Source organism: Octopus bimaculoides, chromosome 1 (genome assembly GCF_046866305.1).
Source record: "Octopus bimaculoides isolate indiv1 chromosome 1, ASM4686630v1, whole genome shotgun sequence".
Taxonomy (NCBI): Eukaryota; Metazoa; Mollusca; class Cephalopoda; order Octopoda; family Octopodidae; genus Octopus; species Octopus bimaculoides.
In genome coordinates, this window is record NC_142928.1 from 60983854 (window position 1) to 61007725 (window position 23872).

Genomic DNA, 23872 nt, shown 5'->3' on the forward strand with positions numbered 1-23872 from the left:
TCGTTGGTGCCAAATCAGGACAGTACAGAAGGTGTGTTAGAACTTCGCAGCCATACGTTTGAATGGCTTCCTTGGTCATATTGGCGATATGAGGGCGGGCGTTGTCGTGCAGGAGTTAACTCTATGCTGCCGATTAGGTCTTTTCTCTTGAATAGCCGTGTTGAGTCATTCCATCTGTTGAACATAGAGTTCCACGTTGACCGATTGGTTCCGTTGAAGCAATTCGTAATGGATAATCACGTCCCAGTCCCACCGTAAGCAGAACATCGTTTTACGCGGATGCAGATCTTGTTTCACGCGTAGTGTTGCTTGTTTACCGGGGCTAAGCCATTCCTTACGATGCTTCATATTGATGTATAGGCACCATTTTTCGTCACCAATAACGATTCGGAAAAGAAACCGTTGCATGTGTCAATGAGTTGAGCGATGACGAGCAAGCAAACCAGCGGAGATTGTGGCTCGTTGATTTTGTTGTTACCACGTAAAGCATGCGGAACCCATGCTCCATACTTCTGAACCTTTCCCATCGAGTTAAATGCTTCTCCATAGCAGTGTCGGAGCATTCCATTTTCTTTGCCAGTTCCCTTGTCGTTTGACGAGAATTTTCGTGCAAAGGTTGGTTTAATCGCTCTTCATCGAACTCAAGTGGACGGCCAGAACAAGGTGCGTCTTTGAAGTAAAAAAATTTCCATTTTTGAACTTGGCATACCAATCATGAGCGGTTCTTTCAGCTATGGCACCCTATCCATACACAGCACAAATGTCGCGAGCAGTTTTTGCTGCCTTAGAAACTTGATTAAAAGCAAAAAGAGGCAGTGTCGAAAATGCTCATTTTTTAAAACTTGATTAAAAGCAAAAAGAGGTAGTGTCGAAAATGCTCATTTTTTTAAAACTTGACATTCCATTTTAATGATCAGAAAATAAACAAAAAAAAACCATTTTATGTGCTCTAGACTTGTGCCCAGGTATTTATTCTAGGATTGTGTTGATATATGTATTCTATGCTCATACTGTAGGGATGTATAGAGCTATATAGTCTGAGCTTCTTTGGAGACGATTATGATCTAGGTTTATATTAACTTACACAATTTTCGGTTCTGTTGAGTTACGTCTTCTTGGTTTGCGTTGAAACATGTTCTTTAGATTGTACATTGTGAGGCGATAATCGTATTATTTATTTTACAGGCATTTCCAATAGTGTTTTCATGTATTGTTTCTACGCTATTTGTTATTTTATGGTGTTGGGCCATGACTTATTCTGTTGACAGAGGACTGTGAAGTCAATAGTATTCACGGTGCTGCACTAAGACTAATGTTATCAATATATTACTGATTGCTATGTTGCTTTTGCATATTACAAAAAATGTTGTGTAAATAGTGATTGCATCGGACTTATATCGAATCTCATGCTGCTCTGTTATGTGGATATGCAGCTAAGTATTGCATTTTGTAGTTTCCACTTTCGTTCGAATATTGATTCGTTCTAACCGTGCCGCTATGAATTATTTAGTTATTATTTGAACTCAATCATAATCTTCCAAATGACGTCAGTTATAGTGATAATGTTGATGACTTTGATTGGAATAATAATGAGTAGTTGGAAGCAGAGGAATAAGAAGACAAGTACGATGCTGGTAACTATGACGATGATGCAATTACAACAAAGTTATTTTTGATAACTAACGAGAATTTATGATACATAGAAGGAGTGTGGCAAGAAAAAATTTAGTAACGGCAGTTGAGAATGTAATTATTTGAAAAATCGTGCTGGAAGAGGATAAAAATCACGAGAAAATATTGCCTACAATATATAAAAGAATAGAGAAGAAATATTCTTTTCAATTGCGTTGTACAAGTTTATAACAAAGCATGAAATAAAGATAAAAAATATATTCTGCGAAAATGCTCTAAGATAAATTGAGATTACAAATTTAGTAAATACCGTCGAAATTAATCCATGAAGGAAGGCGGTGAAATATTTTATCTTTGAAGTTTGAACATTAGAAATCAAACAAAACCAAAAAAAAAAAAAATCGTTGCGGTTTTCAGTTTCAAAGTTAGATTTTTCAGCCTAATTTGAGACTATTAATTTTGGCACAATACATATCTCTATAGTCTATTGTCTATTATAGTTGTGAGGGAAATGACTTGATGACATCCTCCTTACTCTTAAATTAAAGGTGACATCTCTAACTCATTTCTGAGTTCAAACCGAATAGAATGTCTAAACGAAAATAAGAGGAATGGCAAATGCGTGAGATTTGCACCACAGATACATGTTTCAGTAACGGATTATGAACGACTTATACTTTAAGAATGTGAGCTTACGAGAAAAGCTCAATGTAACAACTCGATGTTTTCAAAACGGTTACGAAATTTCCCACCATGACGTTTTAAATAATAATATAACGATAAATTGCAGACTGTGGTATTGATCTTACCAGTAGGAACTCTTTTAATTATACATCTGATCGATCACCTTGAGTTTGAGCAACACCAACTGATTTATTAAAAATATGGAACGGCTATTAATAGTGCACTTTACTACATAACACATTAGTAAACTTTACACAAAATAGGTGCACAATCTTTACTTTAAACTTGACCTATTCTGCACATTACTCTTATTAATTCCACTATCTCCATAAATAACTTGTAACTTTCTGTGGATGTCAGAGAGCCACTAATTCATCTTCACTTTGATATTGTGTTTTTCGCAAAGTATATGACTAAATGCAGATCATTATAAAATTGAGAACTCCCTCGTTTGAATTCTCGGGCTTTTCTTCCATTATGAATGGAAAGAATAACGAAACATTATGAGTCTGCCTAGAGGTAATTCAGTGTTTTTGCACCTGTTTTATGCTGTCTGAATCTCTGTCTTGTCATAATTTGAAAAGGTTAGTAAGTTCATCTTAGTCTATATGCTTGTTCGCGATATTAACGATATGACAGCGTGAAAAACTGGTATATTTGTCAACAATTAATCGTTGTTGTAATAGAATTCCATGCTACATAATATATCGCTTCACGCAACTGTAATTATATCATTTGTAAACGCCATCAAAGCTACTATAATACTGTGTAACGTACGCGGTCAGGAATGACGTGTCCTATAAAATCTGCTCAAATCAGGATAATCCAATCTCGACCAACTGTTGCATGTTTCATAAACTACCACTCGGACACTTATGATTATTGTATGTTCTATGTTTATAAGAAATGAAGATATAAAACAAGAATACAAGGCATATTAACATAGGATTTGGGGGAAGAAGGAATAATATTTATAGCATTTTGGTTTTGAGGAAAAAATAAATTTCTTACAAATGTCACTACCTTATAAATACTAAATCAGCTAAGCAAACGACCTTCTCTAAACAAATTAAAGACTCTATAACATATTCAGGACGCTGTTTCAGAAAATTATCACCGATCTCTTTGAGCATATAATTGAAAAATTTAGCAGGGGAAAAATGAGTAAGACGAGATAAGGTAAATTTGCTTCTTCAGTTCTCCAGAATTAAATCTGAAAACAGACCCAGACACATCAGTATCCCTCCTTATACATCAGAAAGATCAGAAATGCAACAAAACTTTAAAATATCTGGGTCAAATGAAAGATAATCATGGAAAAGTGGCACAAAATATGAAATTATCGTAACTTGACTAAATTTAAAAGCTTAACGTAAAACATTCTCTATAACTGCTTCAAGATGTGCGGGAGTGGTTCTCTTCCTGATATATTTTACGCACCATGTTGTTAAAGAAACTATATTATAGAAATGACTCATCTTGACTCAGTTTAGACATCACATTTTGAAAACTGAAAATTAACAAATTAAACAATAGTGTTGGAGAAAAATTGACTTGGAATCCAAGAGAGAATAGAATATCAATTTTTAAATACAAAAATTATCCAAATATTTTATTAGCTACCTCAATTACAATCAGATCAACGTAGAGGAAAATTTCTTTAAAAAAAGTAACTGTCACATGACTATGTTTCAAACTCTTTCAATTTCATCAACAACTACACAGCCCAATTTTACTCTCAAATATGATGTAATAGTAAAAAATAATGACGCAATACTTGCAACGTAGTGGTTTTGAACAGACAGGGAGAAAATAACGAAAAATCAGATGATACTACTTTTGACCCAGCCACCAATTTTGCTTCCCCACCATTCGTAGCGTCAAAAATCTCACCAACAGTCGAAACAGAGTGAGAAATAAAGCAATAATATTTCAACATTCATTGGAGGTGAATTTGATGCAGTCATCTTAGTACTAAACTGATGACATTCAAAACAACCCTCACTGAACCTTACACATAATATTAAACCAAATACCAAAACTTCTTTAACGCCATGTATCTATTACGACAGAATCTTTTTACCACGTCTCTTCTGATCTTTTGAACATGATGACCGTGTGTACGCTATGACGATGATGATGATGATGATGATGATGATGATCATCATCATCATCTTCATCATCATCATCATCATCATCATCACAAATACGGATCAATAAACAAAATAAAATGCACTTTGAGAAATGTAAAAGATTCTGACCGGGACAATTTACATAAAGAGAGAGAATATCAATTTGCTAAATTTAATAGCAGCTCAGTTTAAAAATTGATACTGCAAAAACAAATAAATAAATAAATAAATGATTAGATAACTAAATAAATGATTAAATGAATAAAGTAGATCTAAAATGGCATAACCTGAGGAAGTATTGTATAACCAAATTTCAGTACTGAAACGGTCAATATAATAAAAGGAAAAACAACCTCAAACCAACACAATTGCCAGAAATGAAATTGAGCATTAAGTAGTAAATCAAAGACTTTACTTAAAAAAGTGAAAACTGACGTGTATTTGCAAGCAATTAAAATCACAAACAAGTAGCATGATATTAAATAAAATGATTAGTAGGGTAACTACACTTGAAACGACCCATAACACAAGGGCAAACAAATAGATCAAATATTTTAAAAAAGAAGACCCCTTTTCAAATAATCAAGGCCTCGATACCTTTATCCTGTCAAATAACAGGAAAAGATATAACGAAATTATAATGCAAAACATAAACCGCCATACTCCACAAAATTACAAACACATTAAAGCTTCTAATAATGAATATCGTGCACATTAGCATCCTTAACTATGGCTATCAATACTGAAAAGTTCTTGAAGTTTGAAAATTATCATAATACTATGACTTAATTCTAACACAAAACTGAAGCAGCATCTGACAGATGTGTCGTCTCCTATGCGTATTTATCAAGATTTTATTGAGAAATACTCACCCTTAACATCCTCAAAACACACATTCCTTCTTCCAACTAGCAACACGAATTCAGACATTAATATTTGAAATATGATACACAAGTACAATATGTTGGAATTAACTTAACTCTGTTCACAACGTTCATTTTAGCCCTATTCCTTACTAAGAAACTAAAATGAACATAATACTTCAAGATCTTATTAAGAAGTAACGTCCATTAATGTCTATCGAACCCATTTTTTATGTTACTACTCATATGTCAAGTACAGTGTTCACTATATTTAAAACAACTATTTGAGTTTTCAACAATTCTCTTTAATAGTGCGTTTATACATTTACAAATGCCAAATAGTGCGTTTATACATCTACAAATGCGACTTTGAGTCACATCTTCACATTATACCCACATAACACCTATTCTTATCTTAATGTAACCCTTGGCCAGTATACAGTCTCCTTTCTTACATGTATTCAACATCATAGAAGTATCGTAAGCTAATAAGAAAATCACTACAATGTTAGACATGCTAGGCTTATGTTTCTCAGCTCTACTCTAGTACCTAGGAACATGCAGTAGTAGATGCAGTGAACATACCTAAACACCAGCGGCAACATCATGCACACAATGAGACGAGTGCATCTACGTTATCACGAATTCTAGTAGAAACAGTTGCAAAGACATCCTTAAACCACTATTGGTTGATTAAAAGAAAACACATAAATAATGTAGTTTAGATATACTGTCTAAAACCAAGACAGGATGGTCTCAGATTTAACGCTTTTGACGCTCTGTTGACCCGGGGCAAAACGAAAACAGCAGCAATATCATGAACACATCACTACACACAAAAAAGACTTCTATTAGGAATAACGTATATTATTCTCCGATGCTGTTAACGCACGCATATTGAATGCACAATAGACAAAAGAAAACAGCACAGAAACACATTCAAAGAATTGAGCTAATAAGTTTGAAACAAACAGCATATTAATCACAAAATACATTCATTATGCTATAATGCCGGTTCAGCATAGCTACCCTAATATAATAAATCTAACAAACTACAAAAAAACATAAGTAAATAGATAAAATAGTGACGTCACGTCATTCAATGTTTACACTAACCAAGTCACACACTGAAGCAAACATATTCGAAAAGCAACGCACTTGGAGGCGCAAAAAGCACAGCACGTTGCCGAAAAGCTTTGACTTGTATTGCATCTATATCAACCCACTGGACACCTGAAACAACGTACAGTAACATCTTAATCATATTTCTGTCACACTGGCTAAATAATAATTGAATGCATATTCACAGAAAAATATGTCTATCACTAACTACACGACACAAACATCCGATCACATACACAGAGAGACACACACATATGCACTCACACATACACACACAGACACGCACGCGCGTACGCACACAAAGATACACACAAAGACACGCACGCGCGTACACACACAAAGATACACACATATATAAAAACATACACACTCTTGTCGGAAACACATGACTAGAGACATATACAGTATCACAATAGTTGTTACCAAGAAACTTACTTCCTCTAAAATAATACACAAATAGGCTAATACATTGGTCTGCCTATAAATTTTCGCTATGGCATCAAAGTTGTGGACAGAAATATTTAAATTGAATAATTTGGACTTTGGTAGAGTTATTGAAGAGATCGATAATAATATGAAGTGTTGTCTTTCATTGGTGACATTGAACACCGTTGGCTCAGCCACTTGTGGCTCTTACCACAATGCATATCTCCAAAACTGAACCTATATTTTAAGAGGAAAATATACAGAACATTGTATGGTATACAAACTTTGTAGAAGCATTATCAGTATTATTTTAAATTTCATTGGAGTTGAATAGAAGTTTGTAATACATCTTCCTTATATAGATTACTACATTAATAAGATATGGCATGAAAAAAAAATAGCTACAATGACTAGTATGCCGTATTACACCAAATGAAGCTAATATACACAGAAATAGAGAAATAATTTCAATTTAATTAACATCGAAATTAGTGTTCACGGGAGTTGTTTGATTGAACAAATAGAATACTTCAAGTTCTGTTTCTTTACTTCTTTCGTTATTTATTTGGCCTCTTAATTTTAGATACACTACTTTCTTTCTATACGGATTCATTAAATTTTGTTTTCGCTATTTGTATTGCAATTCTCATTCTGTTCACCTTTAATTCCCGTATTTCCTCTGTTAGCTCTCTCATTTCCGTTCTTTATTTTTAAGCTTTCTATTTTCGTTTTCAACTATATTCTATGTATACTTTATTTCAACCATTAACTTCTCAATTTATTTTCCTGCCTTCGATACATGTTTTAAAACTGCCAACCTTCAGTGTACAAAATTAATTTTCATCCAAATTCTTAAATTAGAACAACTGAAAATTCCTCTTCCACTAAATATAGTATATCCCTCCTCAAAATGTCACACTCACACACACACACTCATATATGATGGCTTTCCTTTAGTTTTCGTCTACCAACTCCTCTCACAAGGATTTGGTTTCCCCTAGATAATAGTATGAGACACTTGCCTAAGGTTTCACGCAAAGAGACTGAACCCGGAACCATATGGTTAGAAAGTAAACTTCCTACCATACTGCCACGCCTGTACATGCATATATATATATATATATATATATATATATATATATATATATATAAACACACACCAACTGATAATGCCCGAACTGATAATCATTTATTAGAGTGTATTTGCTCATGAAGAATGATTGCTTGTTGTTCACAAATTTCAAAATACTTTAGAATAAAGTGACTTTTGTGAGTCAAAATTATGCTTAGAGATGATTTCTCCTTATATGTATTAAATAAATATACAGTTGCAAAGATATATAGAAAAAGTCTTATCTTCCAAATAAAACAAAAAAATATCTCATGACTTTGCAATCATTGTGTGTACCAAATAACTCCCTCGAATTAGATTTTTATGCATATAAGGTACACTTCAGCCTTATGATGTTAGAACTATTGCTTTAATGCTGGACATAAGATTAGCACTAGAATCTCTCGAAACATTTGCTGGTCTAAACAGAGAAATTGAGTTGAGATTAGCATTGCAAAATATCGGGTGCTCTGTTCTTCGAATAGTATCCCAATTATTTGAAAAGCAAACGTATATTATGTTGATTGAGCAATATAAATTTCTCATGGAGAGGTTTGTTACTTTACTGTACAAACTTAATAACATTGATTGTTTGAATGGAATCGTTAGCGAGTAAATCAGGTTTATATTTAAACTTGAAGGTATTGGTCTAATTGTTACTAATAAAATTAGAAATTCTATATTTTCTATTATATAATTTTATATAATTTTATATGAAAATGCGTCAGCATGTTCTTCTCGGAATAATGTCACCTTTTCGAGTCCGAAATGAAATAAGTTAAAGCTTACTGTGGGGTAGGAGGTATTTTAAATAATCAAATTAGAATGTGAGAACCTAAAGGGACGTTTGAAATGCCGTATTCTATTTCGTCTGTCTCTCTAACAATTCTTCCAAATCATCGTCCTTCTCAACAGTTATAACGATTTCAAACTTACGTACAAGGCGACATACCTTGAGGAGGGATATAATCTATTACATCTAGTAACGCGACCGGCAATTTATTTTCGGAAAAATGAAAACGATCCGGGAACAACAGAAGGCAAAATTGACCTTAGTTCAAAATTTCCAACGACGTTAATTGAGATTTTTGTTCAGAGGGAATCGAAAAAATAATGTTGAGTCATGTAATGATTCGATTTAATTGACTATATAATCCCATTCCTCAAAAATATGTGGCTTTACTCCAATGTTATGAAAATCAATACCACTCAATAATATTACTTAAGAAAGTGATGTTTTATGTTGAGAGTTACGAATGTGGAAGGTTTGCCTCCGTAACGTGGTTCAGAGTACGAATATCATAAGAAATGTTAAGAGATTTCACCAGGTGTAGAAAGTTCTAAAACGTAGCTCGCTGGGAACAATGAGGCCAGCAGTAATTTTACAACAATCGGAGCATAATTTTCATATCACAGTCTCCATCCAAATGTCACACACACACACACACACAAACACACACACGCACACAAAAACACACACACACACACGCATGCACACACACACACAAACATATACATACATATATATATATATATATATTGATAGAAAGGACAACAAAAGAATATACACATATATATATATACATATACACACACATATATATATATATATATACATATATACATATATATACATATATATATACATATACATACATATATATATATATATATACATATATATACACAGACACATATATACACATATACACACACACACACACACACATATACATACACATATATATTTACACATATACATTTATACATATATACATAAACTTAGATGAACTTAGATATGTTTCGACCAAAGATTTGTGCAGGCCATGTCTAACTTTAATAGCACCACCTGATAGGATTCTTTTCCTCTTTGATCAGTTTTGAGACAATGGTAAACAGGACAGAGCCTGTTGCGGAAAAGGATTGTGTCGCAGTGTACCTATATGTTGTGATCCTGAATTGGGTAGGGGACGTACAGCCCGTCGTCCAAGCCTTTGATGAACCTTGAAGTTGTTCAGGTTTTTTGAGCATTGCTGGCTCTATATTCTCCACATCGTGCAAATGATGTGCCTCTCGTTGCGGTGCTGGAGAGAGTAGAGTTTCAAGGCTTTAAGGCGGTCCCAGTAATCGAGACCAGTCATGCCCCTAATTCGTTTAGTAAATGCCCTCTGGGGTGATTCAGTTTTCAAGATGTTTTGTTTCGTATGGGGAGACTTACAGCGGACAGAAGTATTCGAAGTGTGGCCGTACAAAAGAGGAGAGAAGTGGAATGATGACATCTTGTTTTCTAGACTGGAAGGTTCTTAAGATACAGGAGCTCATCCAACGAGCTATATCGACATTATTGTTCATGTGGGCACTCCAACTGAGATTGTTATCAACAATTACTCCTAGGTATCTGATACTATTAGATGCTGTGAGCGGTTCCCCTGAAGGAAGAGAGTATGGCTGTTTTAGTATAGTCTATTTTCCAAAATGCATTAGCTCAAATTTTCCCTCGCTTAGTTGCATTTTGTTTTTGTCTGCCCATTGGCTCACCGCATATAGATCAGATTGGAATTGAGTTCGGTCTTCTTCTTTATTGATGGTTTACTGGGACGTAGTGTCATCAGCAAATATTTTTACTTTGCTGTGTTTTACGCCGCTGGAAAGGCTACTTATATAAATTATAAAGAGGAGCGGGCCCAAGACTGGTGACTTTTGCTGGGATTGAATGAACTCCATCGACCACAACATGTTGTGTCCTATCCGCCAGGAAATACTCAATCTAGTGTAGAAGTTTTCCACAGATTCCATTATGTGCCAATTTTGAGAGTAAAATATTATGGTCAACTCTGTCGAACGCTTTACTGAAGTCAAGATATATGACATCAGAGTTCGAACCTATTCCCAAGGCCTTAAATATATCCTCAATGTGGTGTAAGAGCTGTGTTAGCGAAAGCCAAGCTGATTTGCATTTAGGAGTTTGTGGATCTCTTCATCTTACCACTCTTTCAAACACTTTAATGACGTGGGAGGTGAGTGAGATTGGGCAATAGATGACTGCGAGGGATATGTTTCCCTATTTGAAAACCGGGATGATACACTGAAACCGGTATATAGCACGAGTATATAACCGGTATATAACACGAGTCTAAAGAATTTCCCCAGATGTTGGTCAGAGAGACTGCAAGTTGGTGTCTATATTCCTTCAGGAGACTGGCGGGGAATCTATCAGGGCCTACAGCAGAATAGTATTTGATCTCATTTATTGCTGCTATGATGTCTAAGGCAGTGAAGGTTATGTCCGAGATTTTATGTTGGGAATGAACTTCGTTCGTTTCCCTTACCTCAATATCAGTGGGATCACTAAAGACAGAGCATTATTGTTTCTGCAGTATTTCTGCCATTTCTGTGTTGGTGAATGCTGTTATCATTGATCAATGGCCCAATGGGTGATACAGCGGTTCTATGCTTATCTGCATAAGAATAGAACACGTTTGGGCTCTGTTTGATTTCTTTTTGATTTCTCACATTTCCTCTTCAGCTCTTTGATTTTCAATGGAGGATTTCATGTCGATCTGCAGATGAAGTTTTTCCGACTCCAGCCTTTTCATTGTTGTTGAATGTGGATGTTGTGTGTGGGAGTATTTTAATTAGTTGACTATTTTATGGAGTTTTGGTGCGCCTGATGAGTTTGTTTTTCTTTCTAGGGAGCCGGTTTCTGTGTGCGTTAGTGGATTTCGTAAGAGCGTGTTTTAAGCATGTATAGGTGACAATGTTCTCAAAGTGTTGCCATGCAGTCTCAATGTGAGTGAAACTGAGAGTGAAGGACCAGTCGAGAAAGGACAGATTCATTCTCGTTGCTCCCCAGTCCGCGTTGTGCAATTTATGTTGTGAAATAAGTGTAGTGGAGTGGGATTGGGTGGTTTGGTTTTGATATGCCGGAAATTAAAATTGCAAAGTATCATGCCGTGGTCTGAGAGGAGAATTTTTCCAACTCAAATATTGTGAACGGAGCTAGAGTGGTGGTTAATATTAGATCCAAGATTGTTTTATTCAGACTTGTTGGTCCGAGCACTAGCTGAGTCAGGAAAAAAATTATCCATTAGATAAAAGAGTAATTCTGCTGCTGCTTTGTCTGATGTAGAGCGTTTGCCTAACTTTAGAGCATTTGAGGGCCAGTTTATATGAGGGAGGTTAAAATCACCCATCACTAGTATGTTTTCGGAGTTGCAATTCTGAAGGAAGGACTTGACTTTGTTGACGCACTCTTCAAAGCACGTTAGAGTTGCTTGGAGAGGCCTGTAAAGACAAATGATTATGTCTTTGGCCTTGTTGAATAGTGATATAGATTTACAGTCGCCATTGGAAAATAGGTCCTTGGCATCAACTGAAAAGGAGTCATGGAGAAAGATGGCTGTCCCCGCCCTTTATTTCGCTCTGTGCGAAATACACGGATGATGGTGAAATCTTTTATTTTCACCTTGGCATACATATATGTGCTGTTTATGTGATTTTCAGAAAATATAAAGAAAGGGAAGTAATGTGCCGTTTCGGCAAGCCAACTCTCTATGTATGGGATCTTCCGCTTTTTGTGGGGTAATGAGTGATGGGTTGATGCCACGTACATTTAACAGGAATGTCGAGGTAAGGATTGTTTGATGTTTGCATCGCTCTAAGAGCTCAGTGTAATGCATTATGTTGTTCAGAAGTAGTAATGAGGGTAGTTTTTCTATGGAACTGTGTGTGTGATGTTCTAGTTGGTGGTGGATGTGTGTTCCTTGTGTTTTGCATAAATGGTTGCTGATAGCTCATTGTATCTCTTGGCTTAGATCGGCCTTCATATTTTCCAGATAAGTTAGTAAAAAAGAGTTGCATGTTTGATTTGCCACTTGGTCAGATGATACATAGTTCATGTTTATGTTACTTGGTGTTATGGATTTTCCATAGTTCTGGCTTCGTTGTTTGGTTGTAGGAGGTGAAATGTGGCCGTAGTTTGTTTTTGTTATCGTAGATCATTTTCTCTCTTGCTGTTTATATTTATTTTTTGATCGTTTTGTGCCATTCAGGTGTTGGTAGCATTCCGGGTTCAAGCAGTGATTGAAAGTTATGGTGAAATTATAGAGGACATAGTTGTTCTTGTGTCTGAGTTTAAAATCATTAAGGAATATTTTACAAGTACTCAAGTGTCAGTTTGCATTATGTCATATTTAAAATCTGTTGAGTAGATGCATTTTGTCCAGAATTCGTCCAGCAGCGTGACATCTTGTATAAGTGCCTTCTACCACGGATGTAAGTTAACTACATCTGGTGAGTGAAGTTTGGTAAACAAAAATTGTGTAGAAGCCCTTCGCATAGGCAGACTCTCTTGTTTGATGAGTCAATTTCTTGTCTCTTGTCCCATGAGTCAATTTCACACTATATTGAGTTTTTAAACTCTATCCAACAGTCATGGTAGATGAAGTCCTTTTTAATGGAGAACAAGTAGAATATAATGCGGTCTTCTATATCCAGTTTTACAAACACTATCATGACCATTTATGTATTTGAATGCAAATAAGAAAGTTTCTAATTCGTCTTTTGGTATCCACCGATGATTTCAAACTTGTATAAATTTTCAAAGAAAAGATGATCCTAGCGTAGACAAGGAACACTCAACTTTCTGCCTTGCCATGACGAAAACTGGACAAAATAAAAATGTCTGAACTAGAAACCGATCGCATGTCACAAGGATGGCCTATTGAGACTTTATCATTTCTTAACGGTGGTTGAAGGTTATTGTGAAGTTAGGTGATAAAAATGATTTAATTATAGAGAACATAGCTGTTCTTGTGTCTGGGTTAAAAATCATTAACGAAAATATCTAATGCAGCTGAAATTTCAAGACAACGAAAATTGCAGGTCTCTAATCACGGAACAAAATATTTGAAAGATAAAGTAATTTCAAATTGACAGCCATTAATCCTTAAAGAAGGAAATAAGACGGAGTTGGGTCAACCTTTCAAAGCTTAAATGTGTTTTGTATGTAATCGCTAGTTTGAATATATTTAATGAGTTTAGTGACAAAGGTTTCATATTTTAAATGTATAAAGAAATAAAAATGCAATCAATGAAAGAAAAAACAACCATAAATTAGTCGAAGACAGTTTTGATATTGATAATTATTGTGTTTTAACGAACTTATTGCAATTTTGAAATTTAAAATTATTCTAAGTTTGACAATCATTGACGTTAATGCAACAAATTAATAATTCATTCATGTTTCTAATCAACAAAGCGATTTGTAGTTAACTATACAGCACCATTACAAATTAAGACTCAGATGAAGATTCGCAGAATCTTCTAACACATAGCGTTATGCCCAGTGTCCGCCTCTGCGAAGTGAACAAAGGAATTCATAATTTATTCCAGCGATCTATTATTTATTCCAGCGATGCATTTTCAAGCCAGAACCAATGTGCTGTCATTTCTGTTTCTATTCTCCTACCGTACAGAAACCCAGCCTAGATATTACTCATTGTTTTCGAGCGGTGCTATGATAGCATCCTGTGCTAATATTATACCGGCAGAGTTTATCTTTCGACTTTTTTTCTTTATCAATATTGCATACATAGTTACCCTTAAGTGCAAAAAATGTCTTTGCTCGATACTCCTATTTTTTTTTGTTTTTGATTAGAGATTGTATATTGTTAAAGTTCATCTATATATGATATTTTCGATAACCAAACAGGTCTGTATTTTTTGAGTATACTTGTCATAGTGATTAATGCAGTCATAGAAAGAGCGAGTCTACCTGGAATATCCACTTGTATATTTCACATTTCATAACGTTTAGTTTGAGCATGTTAGTTCTATTTCCTATGTTTTCTTTCCTTTTTCTAAAAAACAACACAAAACCATAACAAAAACTGTTCATTTTCAACCCCATGCAACTTCAAGCTCTCCTAGAGCCAGCAGTATGGAACATTATTGCAGGCTATCCTGCAGTCTGTCAACAGCTAAGTCTCATCTTTCATGTTCGAACGTCACTAGATATCATGGTGTCAATAAACAATAGACCTGCGTCCCTTTTGTTTCTCAATTAATAGATAGTTTATTTTGCCCCAGAAAGCCATATATGATACTTCGTGTATCGATATAAAGACAGTTGATAAGTTATAGGGTAATAAAAAATGCGTAATACGTCATTAAATATTGATTGCATCTTCCTGATTTTGGTCTTTCTCTATTAGGACTGTCTTTACATTTGTCATCAATATTGGTAGTCCATTATCTATAGCCAATAAAAAACAGTCACATGTAGTTGCACATAGTTTTGAGTGAAAATCCTTGAACACCATCTAGTCTATGGCTTTTCCAATTGTTTTCTTAAGCATCTCTAATATTTATGTTCTCATGTTTTAATCTTTTTTATGATTCATTTTTAAATTTCTGTAACCAGTCTGCCTTCTTTTCACCCTCTTATGATGAATTTCTTTAAATGTCTAACCAAATGTCCCTTGCTGATTCTGCATTCGACACACTTTATTCTCCTGTTGCTTATTTTCATTGCTCAGTTGCTGGTAAAATTTCCTATCATTATTTCTCGTGAGCATTTGCTGCTGGTATTGGTTTATTCTTTATTGTTGTTGTTGATATCGATGCTGTTGTTATTGTTGTTGTTTGTTTGTTTGTTGTTGCTATTATTATATTATTATTATTATTATTATTATTATTATTATTATTATTATTATTATTATTATTATTATTATTATTATTATTATTATTATTATTATTATTTTATGCTTGACTTTTGTTTTGCATTTGTACAAGTTGGATCCAAGTCTCACCCAGAGACCTCAAGAGACAACAAGTTAGAAGTTCATCTAGGTGTTATGCCTAGGGTACCATATATTTGGATTTGTACAGTTTTGTTCAAGTGAATATTTAAGAAACCATAAGAAAATTATGTGTTTGCTTTAAAATTTGAGATCACATAGACAGTATTTTACGTAGGATATGGGCAGTTCCCATGAGCACTATCTTTTGAACTTCAGCCATTTTGGGGTTTCCTGGAATCTGATCTAGGTAGTAATCAGCCCGTTTCGCTGTCATTCTCAGGGCACCTATGACAATAGGTATTGTTTTCGTCTTCAGATTCCACATTTTGCTAATTTCTATTTCAAGATCTTTATATTTGCTCAGTTTTTGGTAGGTCTTGACAGATACGTTTATATCGATTGGGACAGTCATATCAATGAGGAGGCATGATTTTTGTCTGAAGTCTTTCAGTATGATGTCTAGCCTATTTGCGTCTATCTTTCTGTCAGTTTGAATGGTGAAGTTCCAGAGGAGTGCAATGTGATAATTTTCAAGTACTGGGGGTGGTTTGTGTTCCCACCAGTTTTTATCATGGGGCAAGTCCAGGTTTTTGCATATTACCCAGTGAATATATTGTGTAGCTCTATCATGCCTGTTGAGATACTCTGTAGGCGCAAGCAGACTGCACATGGCGACAACATGATCGATGGTCTCATTTTGTTGTTGGCATATACGACATAATGGGGAGCTGCCGTTCTGTAATATGTTGGCCTGGTAGTTCTTTGTAGGTAGGCATTGATCTTGGGCTGCTATGATAAACCCCTCTGTTTCTGATTTCAAGCCAGAGGCCATTAACCATTGGTGGGTAAGGGCTTTGTCAATATCTGCATTATTCGCTCTCTTTGGGTATTTGCTATTGAGAGGTTTTCCATGCCATTTTTCAGTCATAATAGCTAAGGCAGCAATTTTAGCACGGGTTTTCAAGCGCTTAGCTTTTTCTGCAGGTGTTTCTAGTTCGTCTAATTCTTGAATTTGTTGCAATTGGAATTCACTTAGATATTCCTTTGCCTGTTTTGTTACTGAGTAAGATGCTTTCTTGCTTTCATGTTTTAAGACAAGTTTTAGCATCCAGTCCTCAGAAGTTTTCAGATAGGTGTCTAGGCCAATTGTGGCTACCTTCATTGATAATGCCAGCTGTAAAAGTCCTCGGCCTCCTTCTTTTCTTGGCAGATATAGACGTTCTATATCTCCCTTAGGGTGGTGCATTCTATGCATTGTCAACAATTTTCGTATTTTTCTGTCAACATTACATATTTCACTAATTGACCAGTTAACGATGTTGAAACTAAGTCACAACTGGTATGGCTAGAGCATTGATCGCTTCGATCCTGTTTCTCGCGTTCAGCTCTGTCTTCAGTATTGCTCTCACCCTGCGATAACATTCTCTTCTGATTCTTTCCCTCATCACTGAGTGCTTGATATTGTCCCCTTCAATTACCCCTAGGTATTTGTAGCTCTCCGCTGGTTCTAACTCTTTTATGACATTTTGCTGGTCAAGGTTCACATTAGATGTATTTGTCATTTTTCCTTTGGTAAAGGTAGCTTTTGCACATTTATCAAGGCCAAATTGCATCCTGATGTCATCACTGAATTGTTTAACAATCGCTAGTAGGCCTTTGAGTTGTTGGTCATTTTTTGCAAATAGCTTTAAATCATCCATGTAAATGAGATGATTTATATTTTTAACAAATATTTTATAACCATACTGTGCATCATTGAGCAATTTTGAGAGCGGTATTAGGGTTAGACAGAAGAGGAGTGGTGATAGTGAGTCACCCTGGAAAATGCCACATGAAATTCTTACATCTCCAGCATTTAGAGATTCATTGTCATTGTTCAACATCAGTGTGGTTCTCCATGATCTCATACTTACAGATAAAAAGTTTCGCAGAGTAGGAGCTATTTTATACATTTCCATTTTATACATTATTATTATTATTATTATTATTATTCAGTAGTTTTATTTTTATAACGTACTTTCACTTCACTACCGAGCGCAGCTCTGTGCGCCTTGGGTATGTGGTGTGGTTTGCTGTGGTGCTCTTATGTTTACTGTATTGAAAGTGTTTTGCGTAGAATGTGTGCAGTACCCAGTAGTGCAATTTTCTGTATGTTATATATATTTGTAAGTCCTGGTGTTTTTGTTATGTATTTGTCTGAATATTTTTTTATTATACCTAAGGCACCTACTATGATAGGAATTGTTTCTGTTTTTAGATTCCACATTCGAGTTATCTCTATTTCCAGGTCTTTGTATTTTGAAAGTTTTTTCCATTTCTTTTAGAGAAACGTTGTCATCTGCTGGTATTGAAACATCAATTAGAAGGCATTTTTTTCCTTCATGATCTTTGACAACTATATCTGGTCTATTTGCCTTAATTTCTCTATCTGTGTGTATTGGCATATCCCAGAGTATGGTTGCTTTCTCGTTTTCTGTGACCTTTTCTGGCGTGTGTTTATACCATCTTTTTTCTGTTGCTATTCCATAATGTTGGCATAGCTTCCAGTGTATATAGGTCCCAGCTCTGTCGTGTCTGTGAATATATTCCTTCTTAGCCAGGACTGGGCAGCCAGAGATAATATGATTTATTGTTTCTTGTCGATCTCCACATATTCTACAGTTACTTGTTATATTTCTTTTCATTATGTGTTTTTGGTAATTTCTGGTGGGGAGGCTTTGGTCTTGTGCAGCAATTAAAAATCCTTCAGTCTCTGCTTTGAGTCCTGAGCTTCTCAGCCATTGCTGGGATTTTTCTCTGTCTATTTCTTTCGCATTTAGTTTAGCCCAGTATTTACCATGTAGGGGCTTTTCTTGCCATCGTTTTATCATGGTCCGTTGCTGTTCTAGTTTTAGTTTGGATTTCATTTGTTTTATAGCTTTTGTTGTTTCTTCTTCTTCTTCTTCGTATTTGTTAGGTAGATTGATTTCTTGTTTGTATTTGTCAGCTTCCTTAAATACTGAAAACAGTTTTTTGTTTTGCTCGTGTTTTGTGGCTATTTGTATTAGTTTCCCTTGCTTCTGGAGTAGGTATTTTTGCAGTCCTATGGTGGTTATTTTATAATAGTTTTCTAGCTGTATAAGACCCCTGCCACCTTCTGTGCGTTGTATATATAGCCTTTCTATGTCAGATTTTGGGTGGTGCATCCTATATCCTGTCATTATTTTTCTTGTTTTCCTGTCTATTTTACATAGTTCGTTTAGTGTCCAGTTAAGGATGTTGTAGCTGTAGCTTATAACTGGGACAGCTAAAGTGTTGATACCCATTATCTTGTTTTTAGCATTGAGCTCTGTTTTTAGTATTGATCTAACTCGTCTATAGTACTCTTTCTTTATTTTTTCTTTCATTTGTGTATGTTGTATCCTATCTAGTTCATTGACTCCTAAATACTTATATGGTTGGCTTTCGTCTAGTTCTCTTATTTCATTGGCTTTATCTAGTGTTATATTGCTACTTTTAACTAATTTTCCTCTTTTCAGGGTTGCTTTGGCACATTTTTCTAATCCGAATTTCATTTCTATTTCCTTGGTAAAGCCGTGTACTGTCTGTAGTAGTGTTTCTAGCTCTTTGTCGTTTTTTGCATATAATTTTAGGTCATCCATATATAGAAGGTGGCTGACTGTTTTTCCATAGCATTTGTAACCGCATCCAGTTCTATTTAGCAATTCTGTTAGAGGTGTGAGTGCCAGGCAGAACAGGAGTGGAGAGAGCGTGTCTCCCTGGAATATTCCTCTTCTAATGGGGATGGCTTTCGTTTTCACAAGTCCCTCTTTTGTTTGGAGCTGTAGCACTGTCTGCCATTTGTTCATTGAGTGCTCTATGTATTTTATGATAATTGGTGCCACCTTGTTTATGGCTAGTGTTTCCAGAATCCACGTGTGGGGAACACTGTCGAAAGCCTTTTGGTAGTCCACCCAGGCCATACTGAGGCCTTTCTTCTTTCTGCGGCTGTCTTCAGTTATGGCTTTATTGATCAATAATTGATCTTTACAGCCGTATGAGCCCTTGCAGCATCCCTTCTGCTCTTCTGGAAACAGGTTGTTATTTTCCAGGTGTTTACTCACTCTCTGTGATATTATTGCAGTAAAGGCTTTGTAGATCGTAGGGAGACAGGTTATAGGTCTATAGTTTTGTGGTTTCTCCGTTTCCGTGGATTTGGGGATTAAGATGGTTTTCCCTTTTGTGAGCCATTCAGGCATTGTTTCTGGATCTGCTATTATGTTGTTAAAGTTTTCTGCCAGCTTTTTATGCATTGCTGGCAGGTGTTTTAACCAGAAATTGGGGATCTTGTCGTGTCCAGGTGCTTTCCAGTTGCTTAGTCTTTGCAGTGTCTGGGTGACCTCTTCAGTTGTTATAGGGGCCCAGAGTTGCTCAGGTGCTAAGTTCGTTGTTTTAATGGTCCTTTTTTGGGGTTGTTGCTTCACCGACCATATTTGTTTCCAGAATTTCTCTAGTTCTTCTGCTGTTGGTGCTGAAGTAATGTCTATTTTATTTTTACCCAGTTCTTGGTAGAGTTTTTTGGGGTTGGATTTATTATTATTATTATTATTATTATTATTATTATTATTATTATTATTATTATTATTATTATTATTTGAGGAAGCTCACTGCTTATTTTTCTGGGTATGATGGAAAGTGTGAGCTGTCCGGAGGCAGCAGACTAAGGTGACACTTGTTTACTGGTCAAGCTTCAAAACCCCGTGAAGAAGGTCTACAGTTCCAAGCATTACTGGTTTTTGTAGGTGTTCTACCTTTATATTTCTACCAATCTTTTTGAGCAAAGTAGATGCTGAGTGCTGATATATCCAAATGCACCAATTACTATTGGTTTCATGCTTACTCTCTTTATTGACCACAACCTCCGTATTTCCTACTTCAAATCGTAGTAGTTGTCCAGTTTTTCTTCTTTCTCCTTGATCCTATTGTCGACAGAACATGCTATATCGATTATCATGCGTGTTCTTTCTTCCTTTTTTGATTCATCAGAACAATGTCCGGTTTCCGATGTCTGGTCAAGTGTTAGCATTGAATCATTGCATCCCACAATATTTTGCAATCTTCATATTCAGTGACTCATTTTGGGGTTTGCTTACACCACATCTTTACTCTTTACAGGCCGTGATTTCCACAGAGCTCCAAATGGTTCATTCTTGCCACATTGTTGTGTCGTCTTTTGTGATTACATTGTGCCAATTTCAGGCATTCACTAATGATATGCCATACCATTTCAACCTTCTTACCACACTTTCTGCATTTGTTGCTGTCGGTAGTGTCATCCATTCTTCACTTGACATGGTTATTCCTTAAAGATTGTTCTTGATCTGCGCATATAAGTGCTTCTGTTCTATCTTTAGATCAATCCTCCTCAATGGAGTCCGAATTCCATTTTAATATCAGTACTAAAACAGTGGACCGTCCATCAAATAACTTATTTGTACCTCATCCTTGCTGTACAGTTTAAATCGTTCATGAAGACAAGGTGGCTGATTGTTTGAGATTTTCCCTTTAGCTGATATCCCAGGTACAATTTCCTAAATACCAAGGTCAGAAAGATCATTCATAGAACAAAAAGCAACGGAGATAAGCCTGGAAAATCCCTCTTCTGGTGACTAAGCATTTTCCCGTAGAATGTCAACTCAGTTTTCCACCCCACCATACTGCTCTTCAGAAAACAATTTATACTCCTCGCAATTCTAAACAGATCTAAGAAATTGATGAACCCCGAATGTGGAATCATATTATAAGCTTTGCGATATCAAAATTTGTTCTCCTTCGATTAGTCTTTCTTGCTTGCATTAGCATTTTGTCTATCAATAATTGGTATTTGGTACCTCTGCATCTCCTCCTACAACCTATTTGTTCCGTCCGGGTCATCCTTTCGGGGTCGATAAAATAAGTATCAACTGAAGATTGGGGTCGATGTAATCGACTTATCCCCACCCTCGAAATTGGTGCCCTTGTGGCAAAATTTGAAGCCAAAATTCTTCTTCTTCTTCTTTTTCTTCTTCTGATTATTATTATTATTATTATTATTATTATTATTATTATTATTATTATTATTATTATTATTATTAATTGTTTATCTGTCACTTTTATGAGTTACTTTCCCAAATATTAAATCATATATTCCTCACTATGAGATAATCAATCAAGAACTTTCGTTTAGGTACGTTCTTTCGGATGTCAGAGTCAGAATTACTTATCACTTATTCCGGTAAAATAGAAACCCACAAACACACTTTTCATGAAAAAATGATGTACACTAACAAACACCAGAAATAACAATTATCTAGATTATCTTAAACATTACCAAACTTCTATACAATGTAAAAGCGAAATCTACAAGTTTTTCAGACCATAGCATAATCATATTAACAACGTCCCGTCCCAAAGTACCGGAAGACCGATATCTACACAAAAGAATTCCAAGTCTGCTTAACACGCATTTCGACTAGACGACTAAAAATCAATTAAGAAAGAGTTCTGTAAACTGAATTAGTGCCAAAGTTTCTCTAAAATTTACATGTCAATAATGTAAGGTAATATGCATTGACTCTATAACGTCTGCATTATCAATAAGCAGAAAATAAATGTATTGGACTTCTTTCTGCTTATTGAGGAGTAAAGATTATGCTTGATGTATATAAAGTCAATTTTTTTCTCTCTCACGCACATATACAATAAAACATATAAAATATTCTAAACGTCAATAATTCTGTAACAACAATTTCCATATATTGAAGATTAAAACGGCAGATTCTAAATAAACTAGTATTTTTTATAGTGTGGTAGCAGTTAGAGAACGACTTCGGAACGTAAAATAAATGCTACGCATATGGTAAAAGGCAAGGAAATGGAAACACTATAAAAATTCCAAGAAACGTATACATATACACATGAACATTTATAAACATTTATGTAAATAAGTGTTTACATATATTCTTTATGTGTACTTATATTTACATATACGTTGTTTTTCTTTTCAAGCGTGAGTATGTGCGTGCGTGCAGTGTGCTTATATACCTGTATTGTGACCACTTGTGATTACGTATTCCTTCTCAATTCTTTTTCAAACCTTGAGACCTTTCTCTTATTTTCTCAACAATCTGAGTGATTCTCCTCCATTCATTCATATTTTCATCATTCAGTCTTCCTTTCTTATCTCCTAAATTACTTATCCAACAATTTAGCATTTATATTTCTCTGGCGAAAATCATTTGTGCGGTAAATTTTATCATTTCTTTCGTCAAACATAACATGCAATCCGCTGATTAAACTCTAGGTACTATAATTAATTCCATCCAACGTAAAGACTTTTCTCATTAGCGTCAAAATAATTACTGATCGTCGTTATAGCGTGACATGCGTCCTGGAGAGAATGTTAATGTTCAATTAATCATAAGTTCACTGAAATTCCTATATGATGATGAACCACAGATTCAAATCATTTAAACACAAAAATAACATAGCTAAACACCGTCAGATGTATTTTCTTCACATTCATAGAATTGAGATATGTTAAAAGAATTATTCCTGGACTGTAGTCAACAGAATACAACCCATATATCTTTTATTGTTGTAAAACAACAATTCCATCAAAGTAAGAGTGTGTTGATCTCAGGGAATGATTCCTAATAAAAAATATGCAAAATATCACTAATTCTATAGCGTTCACTACTGTGCAGGCCAATAAATGCAGTATATAAATTCTCAAACTGTATACTGCTACAGACGGAAGAATCAGCTAGATCGATATAACAGATACATTGGCAAATTACATGATCTGATGGTTTGTTCGTGATACCGTTAGTATTTTGAAAAAAATCTGAAGCAAACAACTTTGTTTCTTATTTTAGAAGAGGTGAGCTCCTTAAAAATAAAAGTAAAAATAAAAAAATTAAATTATGTTCTATCTTTTTTATGAAGAAGTAAGCTGAGGTTATAATTAATAACATGCCTATCATTCTGGTATCAGCGGAGTAATACAATGAATTGTTAAAGACGAACTGGTTCCTTATTAGAAGGACAAGATTAACACGGCATTTTTTAGGAAAACCTTGG

General features: G+C 35.1%; 1 protein-coding gene across 4 annotated transcripts in view; it reads right to left on the reverse strand.

The window, feature by feature from the left end:
• The window catches only part of LOC106871357 (uncharacterized), a 365175-nt gene that overhangs the window by 125807 nt on the left and 215496 nt on the right, over positions 1 to 23872 (reverse strand). The window contains exon 1 of one of the 4 annotated variants that reach the window (XM_052967169.2): positions 5897 to 5971. The exons of the other annotated variants lie outside the window; for them this stretch is intronic. The gene's annotated coding sequence lies outside the window, so the exon portion shown is untranslated. Of the gene's footprint in view, positions 1 to 5896; positions 5972 to 23872 lie in introns of those variants that run through there. 4 annotated transcript variants of the gene reach the window in all.